This window comes from Balaenoptera borealis (genome assembly GCF_965194805.1).
Source record: "Balaenoptera borealis genome assembly, chromosome: 4".
Classification (NCBI taxonomy): Eukaryota; Metazoa; Chordata; class Mammalia; order Artiodactyla; family Balaenopteridae; genus Balaenoptera; species Balaenoptera borealis.
This window is the reverse complement of record NC_138861.1, coordinates 52791900-52812428: the sequence shown is the minus strand read 5'-3', so window position 1 is coordinate 52812428 and position 20529 is coordinate 52791900.

The window sequence follows — 20529 nt, the reverse complement described above, 5'->3', positions numbered from 1 at the left end:
ACCCTTCAATCTCCCCATTGGATACAAAACTAGATTCCAGCTCTTTAGCATGGGCCTTAAGCCTCGCTATGATCTGATTCTATCCCACTTCCCAGCCTTCTTTCCCATTACTGTTGTCCCTCTCCTCAACCCCACCACCTAAATCTCCCTCAGATTCATCACCCAATCCCCATCACTCTATTGGCACTCATGTAGGTTCAGCCCCATATTAAAGGTGTACCCACATTTTGACATACAGTCCCCAAACATGTATTGAATGCCAAGTCCTATGGGAATGGCCTGTGCGAGGTGCTGGGGACACAGGCATGAGTGAGACATGAATACTGCTTTGTAGTGGGGGAGTCAGACTCATAAGCAGATGGCTTTGATATGACGTGATAAAGGCTTTCATAGACACCTTTATGACACCCCGTGTACAGTGGTGATGAATAAGTATTTGTTAAACAAAATGGGATTTGAGGCCACGTTAACTAATATAAACATGGATTCTAGATCCTTAAAGTTAGATGTATGCCAAGAAAAACCACTGCGAAGAAAAGTGAAATAAACATAGGAAATGAATAGGACCTTTTAACAAAGTATGGTCATTTACAGCTCTTCTTGTGATGTTTTTTGTCTGGTTTTGGTATCAGGGTAATCTGGTCTCAAAAAAGGAGAATTGAGCTAAGTTATTTTTTAACAGCTTTATAATATTCCACAATTTGCCAGCACACCTCCATCTCTCCCTTTTGGGACTGCTGCTGAAGGCCCCAGGCTGCTGAAGATTGAAGCGGGATGAGTAGAACCAATTGGTACTAAGAAGAAAGTGAGCCCCAGACACATACACTCGAGTAGAGTGTGGGTCAGTGAAAGGGGTCCTCTGCTTTGTTCACCTTAGTAACCTCAGTCACCTTAGATACACCAGTACCTTAGCACAGCTCCTGACACATAAAGCAGGCACTCAGTTATTGCTTACCAAATTGCAAAAGTACTCATATCTTCTCCCTCAAAAAGCTGGACCTGCCTCTTGCTAACAAAGTCCTATTTTATCTCCAGGCTATTTGTTTCTTTTTCCAACATCTTTTCTTACCCTCTTCTCCTTAAAGGCTGTGTCTATCTTCATTTGAACCACAGTGACCTGTGAAAGAAGATGGACGGGGCCAGTCAGCACAGGGTCTGATCCATCCTGGATTCCAAACTCATGTGGGGCCCATCTCCTAGGACAAAGTTACTAAAAAACCTGAGCTGTTCGTTTCTGGAGAACAGGTCCCTGAGAACCAGGCCGTGCTGTCTCAGGCCACAGCTGCCACTGTGTGAGTCTGTCAAGTTTTTATATGCAGCTCAACCCTGCAAATACACACTTAATTATCTCCCTCACCTTTTGCTCCTTCAAATGCACTAATTGAAAGGTAGGTATCCAATGCCACCATCTGGCAATCTTGGCCCCTGGCCTCTGCAAATCCTGTCTCCACAGTGCCAGCCCTCCAATCTCCCCTCATGCACCCCTTTCAAACCCAAAGAGCTCGGAGCCTTAGAGAGGCAGGCTGCCCCAATCCTTGCCCTGGGAGTGCTGGCTGGACCTGTCCTTGGCTGCCCTTTGTTAACAGTTTCTGTCACTATAGATGCAGTATTTGAAAGTAACAGAACTATTCTTGTTTTAAAGTCTTCTACAAACGCTTCCACTCGGCTCTCCCCCTAATCGTGAGTCAGTGAGACTAAGTTTAAGTTCAGGGCTCCACGAGCACAACTTAGCAAGAGGCCATTTTGCATTATAAACAAGCATGTTAGGCTTTCACGTACTGGGTGAGAAAGAGGTCCCTGCTGGAGTCAAGCCAATTCAATTAAACTCCACCCAACAACCTCCTGTCAGAGAACTGAGTTAGTCCAAGATGATTCTCAGGCCATCAACTGTTTGTGTCACCTTGAGGCAGCCAAATTCTCTGGGTCTCAGCTGTAAAATTAAAGTCTTGTAGACTATGATTTTATTTTATTTATTTATTTATTTTTCATTTAAAAAAATTTTTATTGAAGTATAGTTGATTTACTATGTTGTGTTAATTTCTGCTGTGCAGCAAAGTGACTCAGTTATAGATGTATATATTCTTTTTCATATTCTTTTCCATTATGGTTTATCACAGGATATTGAATATAGTTCCCTGTGCTATACAGTATACCTTGTTGTTTATCCATCCTATATATACTAATTTGCATCTGCTAATCCCAAACTCCCAATCCTTCCCTCCCCAACCCTCCTTCCCCTTCAGCAACCACAAGTCTGTTCTCTATTAGAATATGATTTTATAGATGTAGTGTCACCCATTCGGTATGCAGCAGAGGCAAGTCACTGTGGGATACCCTGTCCTTTCCCATTAATAGGTTTACACAGATGAAACTTGATTGGAAATAACATCAAGAGCAACTTTGGGTGGTTAATTAAATCTTCTAATACTAAAAGGGGAGGGAGCATCATGGTTGCCAGGTAACCATCCATTGTCCTTTTTGGCAGAGGGGTGGGGCCGGCTTGGGTCTTTTTTTAGTTGCAATTGGTGGGGCCATCCTGTGGCCTTCTTCCTGACCATTGCATCCTGTGGAGCTCCACCCATCCATCCTCATGGGAGTATAGAGACACTCCTGCCTCCTTCCCAGTCCCAACATTTTCAGACTAGAGCAATGGAACCAATTTCTTGTTCTGTAAGAGCAGGTCTACCCATATTCCTATTGTACATATATGTATGTGTCTCCTTACTATTTGAAAATATTAATTAATGCAACCTCCCCCATCTTATGGAATTCTTCCCCATTTGCCCCGGAGAGCCTGCCCCTGCCCTAGATAGATAGAGTCACCCACTTCAGAAACAGAAAACCAAGATTGCAAATACTCAATTTTTCAATCTACCTGTAAAACAGAGAGATTCAGGTGACCATTTGTACAGCAAGTTTCCCACCACTACTGTGGGCCTGGAGGAGAGGAGGAGGGGGTAAGGACGATGAGGAAGATTTGAAGTCTGAGAAATGTCAAACTTCTTCCAGAAGGAGTCTCACTTCTCACCTGCCCCAGTGGGCCTCCAAGTCAGTGTCCAGTTGTCTTCCCTGAGGTCCACTAGTTGCCAGTGTTCTGCACACGCCTGTCCATCCTTCAGCCAGTGAAGCTTGCCTCTCCTCTGACCGCTTACATGTGGGCAACTACCTGTTCAACAGCCCTGGACCCTTGCTGGCCACCCAGACGCACTACCGAGAGGTGAAGGTGTGGTCTCTAGATACAGCAAGGAGTGGTGATGGAAAGAGAGGGCAGCCAGTGCCCCCTGACCAAGGTGAGAAGACATGGAACAGTTTGAAATCTCCCACTGAGCCAGCATGATGGCGGAACACGTGGTCCTTATTACACACACACACACACACAAATGGTTCCCTGGGTTCCTCTCCATTTTCTTTGCCACCATCCTCATTCAATCTATCATTGTTTACAACTGGTCTCCCAGAGTCTACTCCTGTCACCCTTCAATCCACAAAGCAGCCAGAGTGATTGAAAACAAACACATTATCACAGATATAGAAAGCAAACTTGTGGTTACCAAAGGGGAAAGGGTGGGGGAAGGGATAAATTAGGAATTGGGGATACACACTACCATATATAAAACAGATAACCAACAAGGAACTGCTGTATAGCACAGGGAGCTATATTCAATATCTTTTTATAACCTATAATAGAAAAGAATCTGAAAAAGAATATATATAACAGCTATATATATATATGTATATATAAAAGTGAATCACTTTGCTGTACACCTGAAACATTGTAAATCAACTATACTTCAGTAAAAAAAAGTCTACAAAAGACAAACACATTATACAGGCCATTTCTGTCTTTGGTGGCTTCTCAGTGCGCTAAGACTAAAGCCCAAGCACCTTCCCACTGCCTACAAGGCACTATGTGGTGTGGGGTCTGACATTCTCTTCAGCCTCACGCATGCCCCATCCCCCTCACTCACCTTGTTTCAGTGATATTGGCTTTGTGGACAGTCTAGAACAGGCCAAATGCTTTCCTTCCCCAGGACCTTTGCACTAACTGTTCTCACTAGCTGGAAAGTTCTTGCCTTGGTTGTTCCTATGACTACTCCACTGGTCAGATCTCAGCTTAATTGTTCCTTCCTGCATTAAGACAATTGCTCCTTCTATCCTCTATCTCCTCACCCTGTTTATTTCCTTCCTAGTACTTATCACAATCTAAATTTTTATGTATTTGTTGACTTACTTATTATAGGTTTCTTCCCTCAGAATACAAGCTCAGCAAGGTCAAGAGGCACTCTATCTTGTTCATAGTTTCATCCAAGTGTCTAGCTCACTGCCTGGCACATATCAAATAGTCAATAAATATTTGTTGAATAAAAGATGTACCAAAACAACACATTTACATGCATTCTCACACATACATAATATCACTTATGCAGTGCTTACTATGTGTCAGGCATTGTTCTAAGCACTTTCTATGTGTTAACTCATTTAGTTCTCACATAACTCCGAATAGGTGTTATTATTATCTCCAGTTTACAGTGAAGGCGACAAAGTCACAGAGTGGTTGACTAACTCCCCTAAGTTCACACAGTGAGCTAGGTGAGGCTGGGATTGAACCTTAGCAGTCTTTCTCCAGAGTCTGTGTTCTTAACTTTTATGCTCTAAAAACTCTGAACAAAGAATAACATATTTAACACATTTTGAGTTTCCTGGTGTGGGAGACACTCTGAGCTGCCCACTCAATATCCATCTCAACACCCTGCACCCCTGATTCTTGCCAATAGAAGCTCCCTTTGGTTCAGCGAGGCAATGTGGCCAGTGCCAGCCCTAAGCCAGTCTTGGTAACACCACTCCCATTTGCTATTTACTCATAATCTCAGCCTTTTTTTGCATATGGGGTGACACGTGACCTGGTTCTGCCCAATGAGAGACCAGAAGAAGTCTATGGGGGGACGTCCTCTTATAAAGGAGACAGGCAGGAGCTGAGAACTCAAGGACGCCATTTTTCTTCTTGCTGTATATGTGGACCTGATCCTGGAGCTGCAACAGCCATCACAGGACCGTGAAAGGACGAGCGTGAAGATCAGAGGCCAACATGCTCTGATAGTACGTTAGTACTAGACTAACATAGTATAGTAGACTTAAACTAACTAGGATAGTAGACTTAAAACACAGTAAGGACATGAGTCTGATGGCATTGTGAAACTGCTGAACCAAGCTGGGAATCACCTACTTCAGACATCTTGTTATAAGAGATAATTTAATATCAATATGCAACTGTTGTTTTAAACAGCTCTATTGAGGTATAGTTTAATTTAGGCACCATAAAATTCACCCATGTTAAGCATACAATTTTAGTAAATTTACAGAGCTGTGCAATCACCACCACAATCCAGTTTTAAAACATTTCCTTCATCCCCTAAAGATTCCTTGTGCCAGTTTGCAGTCAATCCTCATTCTTACCCACAGCTCCAGGCAATCACTGATTTGTTTTTCTGGTCTCTATAGATTTGCCTTTTCTGTACATTTCATAAAACATCTTTTTTTGGTAACAAAGTATTCCTAACTGCTTTTCATGGCATATGGATATGCAAATTGTAATGAAACCCACACTCAGGTGACAGCAAAATGAAGGAAAAAGGGTGACCACCAATATGGTGTGGCGGAAAGAGCCCTCAAGACCAGGACACCCAGTTCTGGTCCCAGCTCTTCTCCTAATCAGCAGTGTACCTCTGGTAAGTTTTAAAACTTCTCTGCGCTTATTTTTCTCATCCATGAAATGAGGGGATCCAAGTGAATGGCTTCTAAACTCCCTTCCAGATCTGAGATTCTAAACTATTTTCTTAAGAAACAAAGACAGTACTTGAGTTATTTCAGGTAAAACTGTATCATTCAACTAAAACTGATTGACTTGTATAAATCTAAAGGGTTAATCATGTTAAGGTGGATAATTCTGCTAATGCAGAGAACTGAGGATGTTATAAAATATCTATCAGAGAAAGAGATCTGTGTTGGGCAGGAAGATAATTGTATGCAGAAGAAAATGAATGAATTGTTACAAAAGGGTCATGTTTGGACCGCTTGTCAGAAAGAAGGGTGAAGGATGCTTAGAAGACGTTCTGTTTATGGTGTATCTGAATGCCTAGACATGAACATTTCTTTTGTAAAAGGGACTCTGTGAATTAGAGTGTTGTCTCATGACTGTAGATAAATAGGATCATATTTATCTTTAAAAGTCTGTTTGTTACTGTCATTTTTTAAGAGATGTAATAGTAGGATTGTGGTTATAGATAAAAAAAAAAAAAGTCCTCTGAGGGATGGGACTACTCTGTATCATGATTGTAATAATGGTTACATGAATCTACACTAAATGATGTTAAAATTCATGGAATTATACATACCGCAAAAAGGCAGTTTTACTGCATGTTAATTTAAAAATTGAAATTAAAAAGTCCTTACCTTTTAGAGATACATATTGAAATTATACAATATCTAGTATTTGCTTCAAAAGAATGTGGGAGAGAGGGGAATGTTGGGGTACGGATGAAAGAAGATTGGCCATGAGTTGATAATTTTTGAAACTAGGTTCATTATACTCTCCAGGGGTTCTGTATGCTCTCTTCTCCCTTTCTGTGTCTGTTCAAAGATTTTCATTTTAAAAAGTTAAAAGTAAAAGCATTGGTGAGCAAGAATAAAGTTTCTTCCTGCTTGCATGTTGAAAAGAAGCTCTTTTTGACTTCCTGACTGATGGTTCTCTCTAAGGGAAGGAATACTCTACACAGGTAAAGTGACGGGAAAAATATATCATCTCTCTTTATAATTTATGCACATTTCATGATGTGAAAAAGGATATTTTAATGAATTTGATCCAGCTGGGCTGAGTACATTTTAAAAATTATCTTTATATTAAATCAGAATTAATGGTTTACTGAGTTCCTGTTTATTATAGTCATCAAAATAATCCTTCAAATAAAATACCTTGAATTTTTACACCTCCCCCAGAAGATACTATTACCATTTCACAAAGGAGAGAACCAAGGCTTAGCCCGTACGTGCTACACATATCTAGCATAGTGGAGTCGGAATGCAAATCCAGATCTACTTCTAGAGACTGTGCTCTTACTTTCTGTGCAGTCAGATTTCTGGACTGGACTATCTTCCACACAGGATGCTTTTTACAGGTTCTGTGTGCCCATCCTCCACTTCTGCCTGCTTCTGATCTAGTACCTCATACTTGGGACCTTCTTCAGAGGACTCCCAAGGGCTACTGGTTTGCTTTGCCATAGCCCAGAGAGCCAAAAGTGCGCAGAGTTTATATCCCCATAAACTGGCCCAAAGCCAGTGATTCACTGCGCACGAGTACCAAAGTTCAACTCCCTTGCTTTGACTGAGACAAACTCCGAGGAACAATTAACACACCAGAGCTCCCCCGGGGATCCGGTGGAAGCAGAAACATCGTCTGAAATCGTCCCCTTGCTCAGCATCTCCCACGTCCCTGTCCTGCTTCCCCAACTCCCTCACTGGCTTCTCCTGGGAGTGTTTCCCCAGTAAATCACTCGCTCATGAACTGCTGTCTCAGGGGCTGTTTCTTGGGAACCCAACCAAAGACAACTTCTTTTTTCTATTTAGATGCAGGTTCCTTGCTACTAATTTCTCTCCTAGGAAACATTTATGAGACTATGTATGTGTTTTCAAAGAGGCAATTTCATATATCCATATATATTTCTGTATGCAATTCCCACAGTGATGGAAATAGACATGTCAAAGATGGAGAGACAGAGATTACCTGCTATGAAGATCAAGCTGACTCATAATAAGAGGCTAAAGAATGTGCTCTTCGTTGCCACAGCATCCATGCAAGTAATCTAGTAGCGCAGCTAAATCAGAATGGGCTTCCAGATGGTCATCCAAATACCGTCTGCTGAATCAACACTGCTTTAGTCCATAAAGTTGGGGTGAGGGTTGGGAAGAGGGCCTGTTAGTGTGGGTTGGAGAGGAAAGAGAACACTTTGAGTAGACTCAAAACCCCATCCTCAAGGCCTGAAGCACGACAAACACAGTGCTTTCCAGTGAGCCCCTTGCTGGAAAGCAGGCATTACATTTACGGAAAATAGAGCCCAACTGAGACGCATCCCCACTGAGCAGGGGATTTCGTTTGTAAAGGAATCTCATGTTGTGTTACCCACGGCAGAGTGTGGCGATTAAGAGTGTGATTCCGTATCTCACCTGTGTGAATCCACAAACCGGCTCCATGACTTTCTAGCTATGTGACGCTGGCAAGTTACTTCACACTTTTGATCCTCTATTTCTTATTCTGTAAAATAGGACAATAATAATAAAGACCTCATATTGTTGTTGAGGGAATTGTATGAGGTCCATAAACCACTGGAACATGATAAGAGATCAGTAAATGATTCTTACTATTAAGAGAGCTGCAAATTGCCTTCTTTGAATGTCTTTAGTAAGGACATTGGGGCTGGAGAGATTGCACCCATGTATGCTGGGGTAGAGAACATCTGCATCCTTTAGAAAGCAATGTGGTAAATCAAGCACCCCCCAGACAAACTCCGTTTGGGCTTCCACAGCAATGTCTTCTTATCTATATTACAGTGCTTGACCGTGGTATATTCTGGCTTTTCTGTTAATGTGTTTCTCCATCGCCAGGAGGAGAGTTCTTTGAGGGCTAGGAATCATTTTCATCATTGGGTCCCCAGCATTTAGCAGCTAAAGCAGTAGGTGCTCAGTAAATATTTGTTGTCAAATGAAGGCAGAGCCTTATCCCAGTAACTGGGCTATGGGAAGAATTATTCTGACTTAAGCTAAAGAAGAAAAGAATTTACACAAAGATGTCCAACGCGATTATAGTTGTAATAGCAGAAAGAAAAAAGAAGGAAAGGAAGGAAGGGAGGGAGGGAGGAAGGAAGGCAGGAAGGAGGAAAAGGAAGAAGGAAGGGAAGAAAAAAAGGAAAGAAAGAGAAAAAGAAACAATGTGATTGTCCATGGTAGGAGAATCTAAGTAACTTAAAGCATATCTAATCAATTAAGATATTATGTAGCTATTAAAACTTAGAAAGTCTTTGTAGCAACATGGAAAAATAATTATGATGTACTGTTAAGTGAAAAAGAGAACACATTTTTATCGTAATGATGACACCAACTCTGTAAAAGTTATATAAATGCATACAAACAAGGGCTGGCAGGCTTGTGGACTTAACGAAAACAGGTTATTTTATTGTATTGATGACATCATGGGTGAAATTTTTTTAATTTTTAGTTTTTCATTAATATTGCTACAATATTTGTGTGTGTGAAGTTAAACAGCGTTCTTAAATAAAAGAGAGCGGCTAATCTTTCACGGCAGAACTCTCTCAGTTTTCATAGAACAACGGCCTCCCAAGGTCCCTTTCAGCCTGGGAGTCTGGTATTTCCCAGCTCCTAGCACCACACTCTGCGACTCCTAGGACAGCTCAGAAGCAATTGCTTGTATGCAATGTCTATGCTGTCAAAACCCAGTGGAAACCAGAGTTAGAATAAGGCAGAATCAATAGAAGTTGTGAAAAGGATGACCTCTAACTCTAAAAGTACTTTCTAAACATTTACTGAATATCAGCTAATATGCCAATCACTCCCCTAAGTGCTGGGGATACAAAGGATGAACAGGAACAGGACAAAGTTCTTGCCTCACGGGAGTTCAAAGCCCAACAGGGAAGGGAGACAGCAAATAAACAGCTATAGTATAGTATGGTAATTGCTAAGAGTATAGACTAGGAGCTGTGGGATGGTTAATTAGGGGCAAAGAATAGGAATGACTTCAAACTGACTGAAATCAAGGAGGGCTCGTTCTAAGGATGTAGGGAAATGTCATGGAACCCAAGGAGGAAATGTATCCTGGATCCTCAAGATTCAGGAACCCCAGTTCCTAGATCTGAAATACCTTGGGGACCAGAGCTGCTAGTCCTCTGACCATTTCTCTCTCTTTCTCCATCTCTATCTCTTTCATTCCTTTTGGGGTAATGAGATCTTTTGTCTCCTCTTCCCTTGGCACATCTATTCCTCTCTCCAGACTCATCCCATTGCTCTGTTTTCACATGGTTCACCATGGCTTCCCTCAAATGGTGCCAAGCTCTAGACTCTGCATGATCTTCAGATCCAACAACACTTAGAGCTAATTAGAGTTATCGGGTCCCAATTCCAAAGTCCTAAGGAAGGGAATGTGGTGGGTGAATCTTGAGTCAGAGCCAGATGTAGTTGAGGGCAGGGTCAGGTAGCCTACTGTCTGCCTACTCAGGAAGGGCCATGGGACTGCCTTGCTAGAAAGGGGGCATCTTGAAAGCAGACAAATTGACGAATGCATCCCCTTTGTTGGAAAGCAAGAGACATAGGGATCTGACTAGAGATGCTGTGGTCAAGAAGGTGTTTTTGAGTTGAGTTTTGGGGTGACAGTGAGGGATTAGACGAGAATAGGGTATAGATTTCAAATATAATTAGGTGGAAGAATCAATAAACGTGACTGGATGATAGAAGGAGGGTTGTAAATTGAATCTCGGTTTATCACATAATTGCCTTAGCTCTTCCTATTTATTAAGGGACCTTTTAAACTTCACTGTCCTTGGAACTACCGGAGTTTTTTCCATAGACAAAACCAGGGAACACCCGTCTACTTCAGCAATAGTACATTGTAATAATCACCAACTCCAACTACACTAAGAGCATAGTTACAGGAAACAGCCTGATTCCTCAGAGGAATTTGAGAACTCCATCTATAGTCCAAGCTTTTTGCAGCATTCCAAGTCCACATACACGCACACCCACTAACACACACTCTGAGCACTTTCATGAAATGATGCAGAACATTTTTGCCTGGCTGTACTTGTTTTATTTGTTTTGCATAATGTATGGAATAAATTCACCATGCTATTAGTTGGAGAGAATTACAGCCAGCATATGAGGTGTATTATACTCTGTATATATGTAAATACAGCCCATTTATAAACACAGTGTTTGTGTGCATATGTGTGTTTAAAGTTGGTTTTATTTTAATAAATTTTATGTATTTATTTATTTTTGTCTGCGTTGGGTCTTTGTTGCTGCGCGCAGGCTTTCTCTAGTTGTGGCGAGCAGGGGCTACTCTTCATTGTGGTGCGTGGGCTTCTCTTGTTGTGGAGCACAGGCTCTAGTCACGCCGGCTTCAACAGTTGTGGCTCGAGGGCTGTAGAGTGCAGGGTCAGGAGTTGTGGTGCTCGGGCTTGGTTGCTCTATGGCATGTGGGATCTTCCTGGACCAGGGCTTGAACCTGTGTCTCCTGCATCGGCAGGTGGATTCTTAACCACTGTGCCACCAGGGAGGCCCTAAAGTTAGTTCTTTTAAAACAGGAGCTGTCAGTTTACAAATCCTTATTTATGTTTTGCACATTGGTCCTTTCCATTCCCACTGCCATCACCTAATTCAGGACATTACCAACTCATCCTAAGTTATTGCAGTAGCCCTAACTGACCATTCTGTCCATGGCCACCAGATTTAGCATCTTAAAGCAACACTTGCATGGTGACACTCCCTGTTCACAAACCTTCCGTGTTTCCCTATTACATACCAAATAAAATCCAAAGTCTATGTCCTAGCGCGAAACACCGGTAGAATTTTGTACCTACCAACCACCCAAGCTCCTTTGCTAGTCCTCCATGCTTCCGCTAAATTGAACTATTTACTTTACTACTAGATTCCTAAATATACATGGATCTTTTCAATCAGTATATACTTTTCCTTCTGCCTGGAATAACTACCCTTTTCTTTCCTCTTCTCCAACGATCAAGCTAATTCCATTTCTTGCACCCCATCTTTGCTAATAAACCCAGTAAAAAGTGATTGTGCCTTCCTCTGCACCTCCAGAATAGTTAGCAAGGATATTTTTCCCTACCATGGATATGTTTGAGTACATCTTATCTCTCCTTCTAGATGGACCAACATGCACTCTTTCTTGGTCTTTGCACGTGCTGCGATTCTTTCACCTACCCCCTCCCTCCCCTACCCCTCAGCACCCCACTTGCCTAGCCCTCTCCTGTATCAGTCAGTTGCTTCAAACAACAGAACCCAAGCTTGGCTCTCCTTAAGGAATTTGTTGGAAGGGTTTTGGGGACTCACAGAATAACAGGAAGCTGGAGGACCAAGATTAGAATACAGACACGAACAAGGAACCAAGGAGGATCAAGGGCCAAAAATACAGCAGTTTTTTAACAGGGTTCTGCCATCGTTGCTGCAGGGCACTGTTGCCATTAGCCAGTACTCTCACCACCATCACATCCCTCCACACTGGCTACAGATGAGTTTTATCCATCCTGTTTTTGTTCCTCTAACACCAGATTCAATATCATGGGCAGGGAGTCTGACAGGCTGAACCCAGGGCTTGTGCTCATGCCCTGACTTCCAGGAAGGAAAGAAATATAAATGGAGCCTCTTACCTCGCTGACTTCCCTTGAGGAGACAAAGTTCTAGAGACCCAGCAGTGCACACACAATAAAGAATTTCTCGCAGATAAGAGGTTTAGGCAAGGTTACACCCCCACAAATGACAAATGTCAATCACAACTTCTATTCCCTCTTCAAGCCATACTTGATGTCACCTCCTCTAAGAAGGTGATAAAAACTTCTCTCTCCTCCTTCCAGGAGGAGCTAGGGACTCCCTCTCAGCTCCCGGAACATCCTGAAATTTCTCTATTACAACACCATCTTGCGCTTAATATATATTATTTTTTCTATCTTAAAAAATTCATTTTTGAAAACATTAAAGTATAAAGAAAAAACAAAAGTTCACCCATAATCTCATTATTAACATTTTGGATTGAGTATTTTCATTTTTCCTTCTCTTATACACATACCTTACTTATCATTTACAGAGGTTGAGTCATACTTGTCACATGACATATTTATGCTCATCTCTCTCCTCTAGTAGATTGTGAAACCTGTGAAGGCAGAGGTGGTGGTGTTTCCTATCTTTGCATCTACCAGCTGGTAGCACCTAGACAAATGCTTGTGAAATCAAGTGAAAATCTCCTCGAGGACAGAAATCATGTTCTGTAAAACTTTATAATTATTATAAGACCTATTATACTATCATCTTGCACATATTAAATATTTTAACTTAATATGTTTGAATTAAATAATTTGTTATATGTCAGTCTTGAATTTTGCAGTTTTCAGCTATAGATATGTATGTTTTGTTCCCCTGGCTGCACAAATTTAGGCGTAAACTAGGAGTGTAAATTATAGTAGCAAGGAAATGAAAATGGCCTTTGTCTCTTCTTCCTCCCCAGCAAATCATCAGGAACATTGAACTCCCCAAATTTCTCTTCCCTTCCTCCTTGTAGGACCAGACAACTTTGAAATGCTACTTCAATGGCCATTCGTTCTGACATTTTATGGCTCATCTTTCCCATGGTCCATATAGCGTATTAAAGATGGCAGCAAATTTTTTGTCACTTTTGACACAGAGAGGTAGGATCTATTTCTCTGCCGCTCTGCACAGGGGCTGGGCCTGTGACTGCTTTGAATACAGCGAACGTGATGCTGTCCCAGTTCTGAGTCTGTCAGCTTCCTCTTTGTCCCTCTTGGAACCCAGCCTCCATGTTGTAAGGGAGCCTAAGCAACCATTTGCCGAGGTCCGTGTGGAAGAGAATAGAGGCTCCTGGCTGCCTGCCCAGGCTGAGCTCTCAGCAGACAGCTAGCTATGAGAGGAGGCTGACTTGAGAGTAATTCTCATCCCAGTCAAGCTGTCCCAGCAGATGCTACATAGAGCAAAGATGAATTGTCCCAGCCTTAATCATGACCTGACATCAAAATTGTGAGCAAACAAATGGTTCTGGTTTTAAGTCACTAACTTTTGGAATACGTAGTGTGTTACACAGCAAAGTATAACTGGAACAAACCCCAAAGTTGACCCTGCTTCTCTCCCAGAGAAAGAGGAAAGATATCTTGCCTCTGGGGCAACAGCAAGAAATTTGCTCTTCCTGTTTCAAATTCCTTCTTGAGTTGTATCAGAGAACTCAGGAGTTTAAGTGGCACCTTTAAGTGTCTCACTGTAAAGTATTCCCTTTCTTCAACAACTGACCAGTGCTTCAAGAGAGACCTGAGGGCCCTCAGCTTTGCCCTCCCACAGAGTAGTTTCTCTAAACATCTAAGGCTTTGCCCGAGAGCATGAGGGCAGCCTTGATAACCCCTTCTTGTTTAGAAGTCTTCATTATAACTTCATGGAGCCCAACTAGTAGTCCTCCAAATCTTCTTTGGTTTTTCCCCAAAAGATTCATCAGATCTCTGTGAAGTTAGGACTCCACTTAGCTGCCCTAGTAGACATGGCTGGCCCCCTCTGATGCCCATACCTTAGTTATATTTGCATGATATCCAAAGGGCCTGACTAATCTCACTCAAGCTTCTGAAACTCTCATTAGCTCATAGTAAACAGACTCAGTAACCTTCCTTTGGTTTTATGACCCCCCCTTTCAATTTCTTCTGCCTGATGCTTCAGCTGCCTGCGTTGGATATCACCCCAGCATCTTAAATCCAGAGCCCTCTTCTCCTTCAGCAGCTCCCATGGTGCAATTTCCTCTTTCAATTCTGAAAGACTGCAGCAGAACATGCATTATCAGGGCATCCTAGGGTTGGGGAGAACCCAAGGGGGATCATTTAGATCACTCCCCTGACTTCAGATGGGACTACATGCACACCAGAGTGATAACAAATAATTTAGCACATAAAAATAACAGGGAATACTTAACCCTCTACAAGACATCTGAGATTCTTTTGTGACCCACAATCTTCCACCCTAAATCTAAAGCCTCCAGGGTTGGGACTGAAGCACTTATTAAAAACTCCAGCAAGTGGATTGGGTCCTCTGCAAACCTGGACCTCCTACCCACACTTGGGTAGGCACACACTCATCTGAAATAGGGGAGAGGTGGCGTTCAGGGACTTGATTAAACTAGATCCACTAAGAGTCCTTTTAGGTAAGGCAACCAGTCATCCAAATGGGGACATTTTTAGGTGTAAAAGGATTTGCTATTGATAATTATGTCATGGCAATGGTTACAAACTGGGACTGTCCCAGGCAAACTCAGATGAATGGTCACCCGGTGTTTGGGAGGTGCTAAGAACATGGGGGGTGGGAGGAGAGGTGAGGCAGGACAGAGGTAAGAAGGGAAAAGTGTCCCAAAATGTATCTTCCATGTCCTTTGGAGTTTTTAAACCAATGGCTCTCACATTCAAATTGCCCAGGGAACTTTAAAAAAAATCAAATCCCAGGCCCCAGCCTAGGCCAATTGTGTCAGAACCTCTGCGTGTGAAGACCAGGCATGAACATGTCTTGGACACCCCCAGGTGATTTTAATGCACAGGCAAGGTTGAGAACCGTGCTTGGGACATTTGGTGAGTATCTCAACTCATCTCAACTCATATATATATTTTATATATAGCAATGTGTATCTGTTAATCCCAAACTCCTTGGGTGCAAGCTGAGTGGTCCCTTCGGAGCCAAAAGACTCAAACATTCCTGTAAAGTTTGACACAATAGGTTGTGTTCAGCTACAAAGAACAGAAGACCTTAATAATCAATAAGGAGATTTATTACTTCATTTAAATGAAGGCCTAAGGTAGGGTGAAGTTAGGCTTTGTTAATTCGGTGGCTCAATGACGTCCTCAAAGTCTTACATTTTTGAAACACTGTGCATATTGTCACTTACTCAGTGATGTCTGGGAAAAACAAGGGCAGGCTGACGTCACAGACTTTTATGTTGACTAGTCACATGTTCTCTGTGTCCCGACCACAAGCAGTGTCTGGCCCTGGCAGGCACCCGGTGATTGTTGATTGAATAAATGTTAGCTCTTCCCATTAAAAAAAAAGTCTTACATTCTTCTGCTTTTTCCCTCTGTCATCCCAACTTGTTGGCTTTCTTCTGGGCTAGTTCCCTGCATAGTCATGAGATGGCTTCCACAGTTCTAGGCATCAAATTCAGGCATGAAGTCCCGAAGGACTGTCTCATCCCTGTTTCTTTCTAAGATCCAGAAGACTTTCCTAGAATCTCCCCAGCAAACCTCGTCTCCTGTTGCATTAGCCAGACCTGGGTCATTTGCCTGTAAACAATCACTGGCAAAGAGAATAAAGTCACCCTGATTGGCTTGGGTAGTTCAGGGCTTTTACTGCTGAGCTGGCTGAGGGTCTTCTTCCCTGAGGGAGGGACACTTGGCAAATCAGAGTTCTGCTGGCAAGAAAGGAAGAGTGTATAGGAACCAATAGTGTTTGCAGCACCTAACTGTGCCCCAAATCGGGAACATCTGCAGCAAACCCAGTCAGGTTGGTTTGTGGATAGAAATACCCACCCTAATGGGGTTTTCTGCGGATCAAATGAGACGGTATAAGCAAAAGGGCTATGCGTTAAGTACTATTTTAAAATCATGTATTTTTAATTTTTATTTTTTATTATTATTTTTTAAATTGAAACATAGTTGATTTGCAGTGTTGTGTTAGTTTCAGATGTACAGCACAGTGATTCAGTTATTTATATATATATATATATTCTTTTTCAGATGCTTTTCCCTTATAAGTTATTACAAAATATTGAGTATAGTTCCCTGAGCTACACCATAGGTCCCTGTTGGTTACCTATTTTATATATAGCAATGTGTATCTGTTAATCCCAAACTCCTAATTTATTCTTCTCCCCCCCTTTCCCCTTTGGTAACCATAGGTTTGTTTTCTGTGCCTGTGGGTCTAAATCTGTTTTGTAAATAAGTTCCTTTGTATCAGTTTTTTAGATTCCACATGTAAGTGATATCATATGATTTTTTTTTTTTAGAATTTTATTTTACAGAAGGAAAACAAAGGCACAGGGAAATGGAACGCTATTACCAAGTTTACCCACGCAGTCCTGGTCAGAGGCCGTCTGAAGTGCTGGCCTGTGTGCGTCACAGGTGACCGTTCTGCAAACACTTTCCACATCTGGTTTCCCAGCTCAGCCATGGAGTCTTCCATGTGGGGCTTAAGAATGAGGTATAGTATAAATATGAAACAGAAATTGAATGGGATATTGCTGGAGGAATACTATTTATGATGTGTGGGGAGAGAATGGAGGAAGTATTTGCAGTGGTCAGGAGAGGAAGAAACACTTAAATGGGGGTGAAATAAAAACCAAATGGAGACCCACAGAAGATATACAGATGTCGAAAGAACCCCTGGCAGGAGACGTTTGGGAAGTAGGACACTATTGCTTAATATCTGTCATGCTTGCAAAGGGTTCATTACTTGTGATGTTACAAGATGTTTTTTTTCCTGATTCCTAGAAGTCGATCTGTCAAAACACAGATGTTACATTAGGCTGCTTTGCTGTTTGTAGGACAGCTTGGCACCTTATGTTAAAGACTTCAACCACTTGGGGAGTCTTTGCAGAGGAGAGGATGGGGGACTGAGATGTGCATGAAGCTGAGATTCTTTTTCTCGAATCATTTTGGAAATAATTAACTTAGTTCTTTGGAAATGTGTGTATTGCTTCTCTTTCCCCCACTCCATCCTTTCTTAAAAATCTTTGCTCCAGCCTATGTAGTTTCCTCATGTTCTTGGCGTGGGTATAATAATATGTTTGAGAATTTTGAAATCCAGACCATGAAACAAAATATTCTGTGGTTAACACACAGTGCCGGTGGGGTAGTGTCATTGAGAACACCACTGACCAAACAACCATATATACCAGTATTTACTTTCCGGTGGTTCCTTGTTCTGCGATCTCTAGGTTCTAATTTACATTCGGAATAGTAAACCAGGACCAACAATACAGAGGAAAGAGCCAGAGTTACACAACCGATTCATTCTTGGTTAATACGTCCAAGTTAGCAAGGCTACTCTTGAGTGAAATTACAAAAATGATAATGTCTCTTTGGGAGGCCCATCTCACTTCTCTTCTGCATGTCTCTGTTCCCTGCTGTCTTTCTATCCTACTGATGAAATAATAAGAGTTCTCCAACTCCAGCATCCCAGAATCCTGCCCACTGCTGCACCCCTCCCACTGGTTTCTTCCCCCTGGTTATCACAAACACCACCACACCCTCCTGCAACCCTCAGTATATTCCAGCTCAGCATGGCTGATCCACACTGGGTGTTAGGATAGCGTGACTGAGTAAATCAGTTTACCTTAAGGCGTGAATGACTGAAGATATTTACCTTTTAAATGAAGCTCTTTTAACACAAATAGATCTGTAATTGGTGGAACTCTAGGCAGTGACAAAGAACAGTAAAAGTCAAGACTTTCAGGCAGTGACAAAGAAAAGAGTGGTGAAGGAAATCTGGGGCCATCTTTGATATCACCCACTTAGGCCACAGCAAACTTAAGCTACTTAGCCTCAGCTTGAGAGTCACACCTCCTCATCTGGGAGAGAAGTAGAGAGGAAAACAAGGAGATGTTATTCTTCTAAAATCATGAGTTGCCTCCCTCTTTGCCTTGGATTTGCCTCCTCCTTTTATGTCAGCGGTCATGGTTGTCTCTGGGTTATGTCCTCAATCAATCCAGCGTGGGCTTATAATTGCACAAACTGTGATAAAAGAAACACATATCCCAGAATACTTTTCCGGGAAGAAGTTCTTCTAAGACATCAGACTTTGGACCAGTATGTTCACAAGGATCTCGTTTATAGGCAGAGTTTTAAAAGAAGCAAACCCAGAAAAGATTGGTAAAAGGTGACAATGATAATGATATATCCATGGGCTCTACCCTGGGAATTCCCTCATGAATAGACTCCAAAAGAATGTATAGGCTCTTTAGTTAAGCCTGATGAACTTCTTGTGTTAAACGTCAAAAGGAGTTAAAGAATCATAACCCTGAACAAAACAGTGAACTACCAGGTTCTGCTACTGACTCCCTCTCATTATATATGCATGTAGGCACTCTGTATCTTGGTTTTCCCACAAAAATAAAACTCTGTGCCTGATTGTCTGTAATAGCAAAAGGTTGGAGATAAAAATCTAATGTTTATCAACAGGGAACTTGTTAAATAAACGATAGTATGTCTACACGATGAGGTAATTAGGCAGCAATCAAAAAGGACAAGGAAGCTATTTTCTGGCATAGGACTAACTCCCACAGAGATTGAATATATAAAGGTGTTACCTGCTGTGTAAGAAGGGGCCACACAGAGACACACTTATTCACATTTGCTGCATTTGCATAAATAAATAATAATTAGATGGTTACTTGTACAGAGAAAATAGGTAGGGGAGTGAAATAATGGAACAGAAGTGGCAGCCAGACTCTTCACCATTTTCTATTGTTTGGATTTTTGAGCCATGAAAATGGATTACCTACTCAAAAGCTTTTGTGATTACAATTTGAAATATTTTCAAAGTGGTTTGTCAAGAATAATATAATTTGTTATATTATCAATTATTTATATTATTTGTTATATATAATTTGTTATATTATTTGTTGTATTATTAATTATGTATTAATAATATTAATTAATTATTAAATAATTAATATTATATGTTATATTATTAATTATTTATATTATTTGCTAATATAATTTGTTATATTATTTGTTATATTATTAATTATTTATATTATTTGTTATATTATTAATTATTCTTACGATGTGTTATATTATTTGTTATATTATTCTCCAGTGAAGTAGGTTGAAGTTGGATGATGTTCTCCATGGGATGGAGGAGGAAACAGCCTCCAAGTGACCTGGCTAAGATCCCACCTCTGCCACTCTTTGATTTTGGGCAAGCCGCTTACCTCTTCCAGCCCAATCTGTGAAATTGGAATAATAATAGAATTGAAAAGATGAATGTGGCGGCAGGTGAGGACTCAGTGAAAGTTAGCTGCTATCACATGGCTGGTCAGTGGCTGAGATCCTAAAACCCAGTTCTCCTGACTCCTAGTCCAGTGTGTGCTTCACCAGAAGCTACATAGGAAAGAGGCTGTTCTTTGGTGTTCAAAGAATTAGAGATTTCTTGGAAGGAAAGTATCTTCTAAGAGGTAAGAACAACTTGGTATTAATAAAAGAAGAGCCTCTGAAATGAATAGATTTTCCCTCTAAAAGTTGTTCTGTCTTCCGGGTACCGTAACACTTTAAAAATTAACATTGATGGATGAATTAATATGATGTCTGAGGTTTGATTTAAAACAATATAGGAGTAGAGGAAGTAGGTGGGGGGTATAGATGAAACAAATTTGCTGTGAGTTGCAAACTGTTGAAGCTGGATGATGGAGACATGGAGGTTTATATACAACTTTGTCTACTTTTAGATATGTTTAACATTTTCCATAATAAAAGGTAAATGTATATATTGTAGCAGATTAAAGATGGCTACAAAATTCTCTGATACTCCCCCTATTTGAGTGGTGGGGTCTACGTCACCTCCCCTTAATTGGGTGGGCTCTGTAGCTGTTTTGATCAATAGAATACAGTGGAAGTACCCTGTGCTAGTTTGCTGACTTTGGCCTTATGAGACTGGCAGCTTCTCTTGGGACACACGCCTGGAGCCCTGAGCTGCCATGTATGAAGT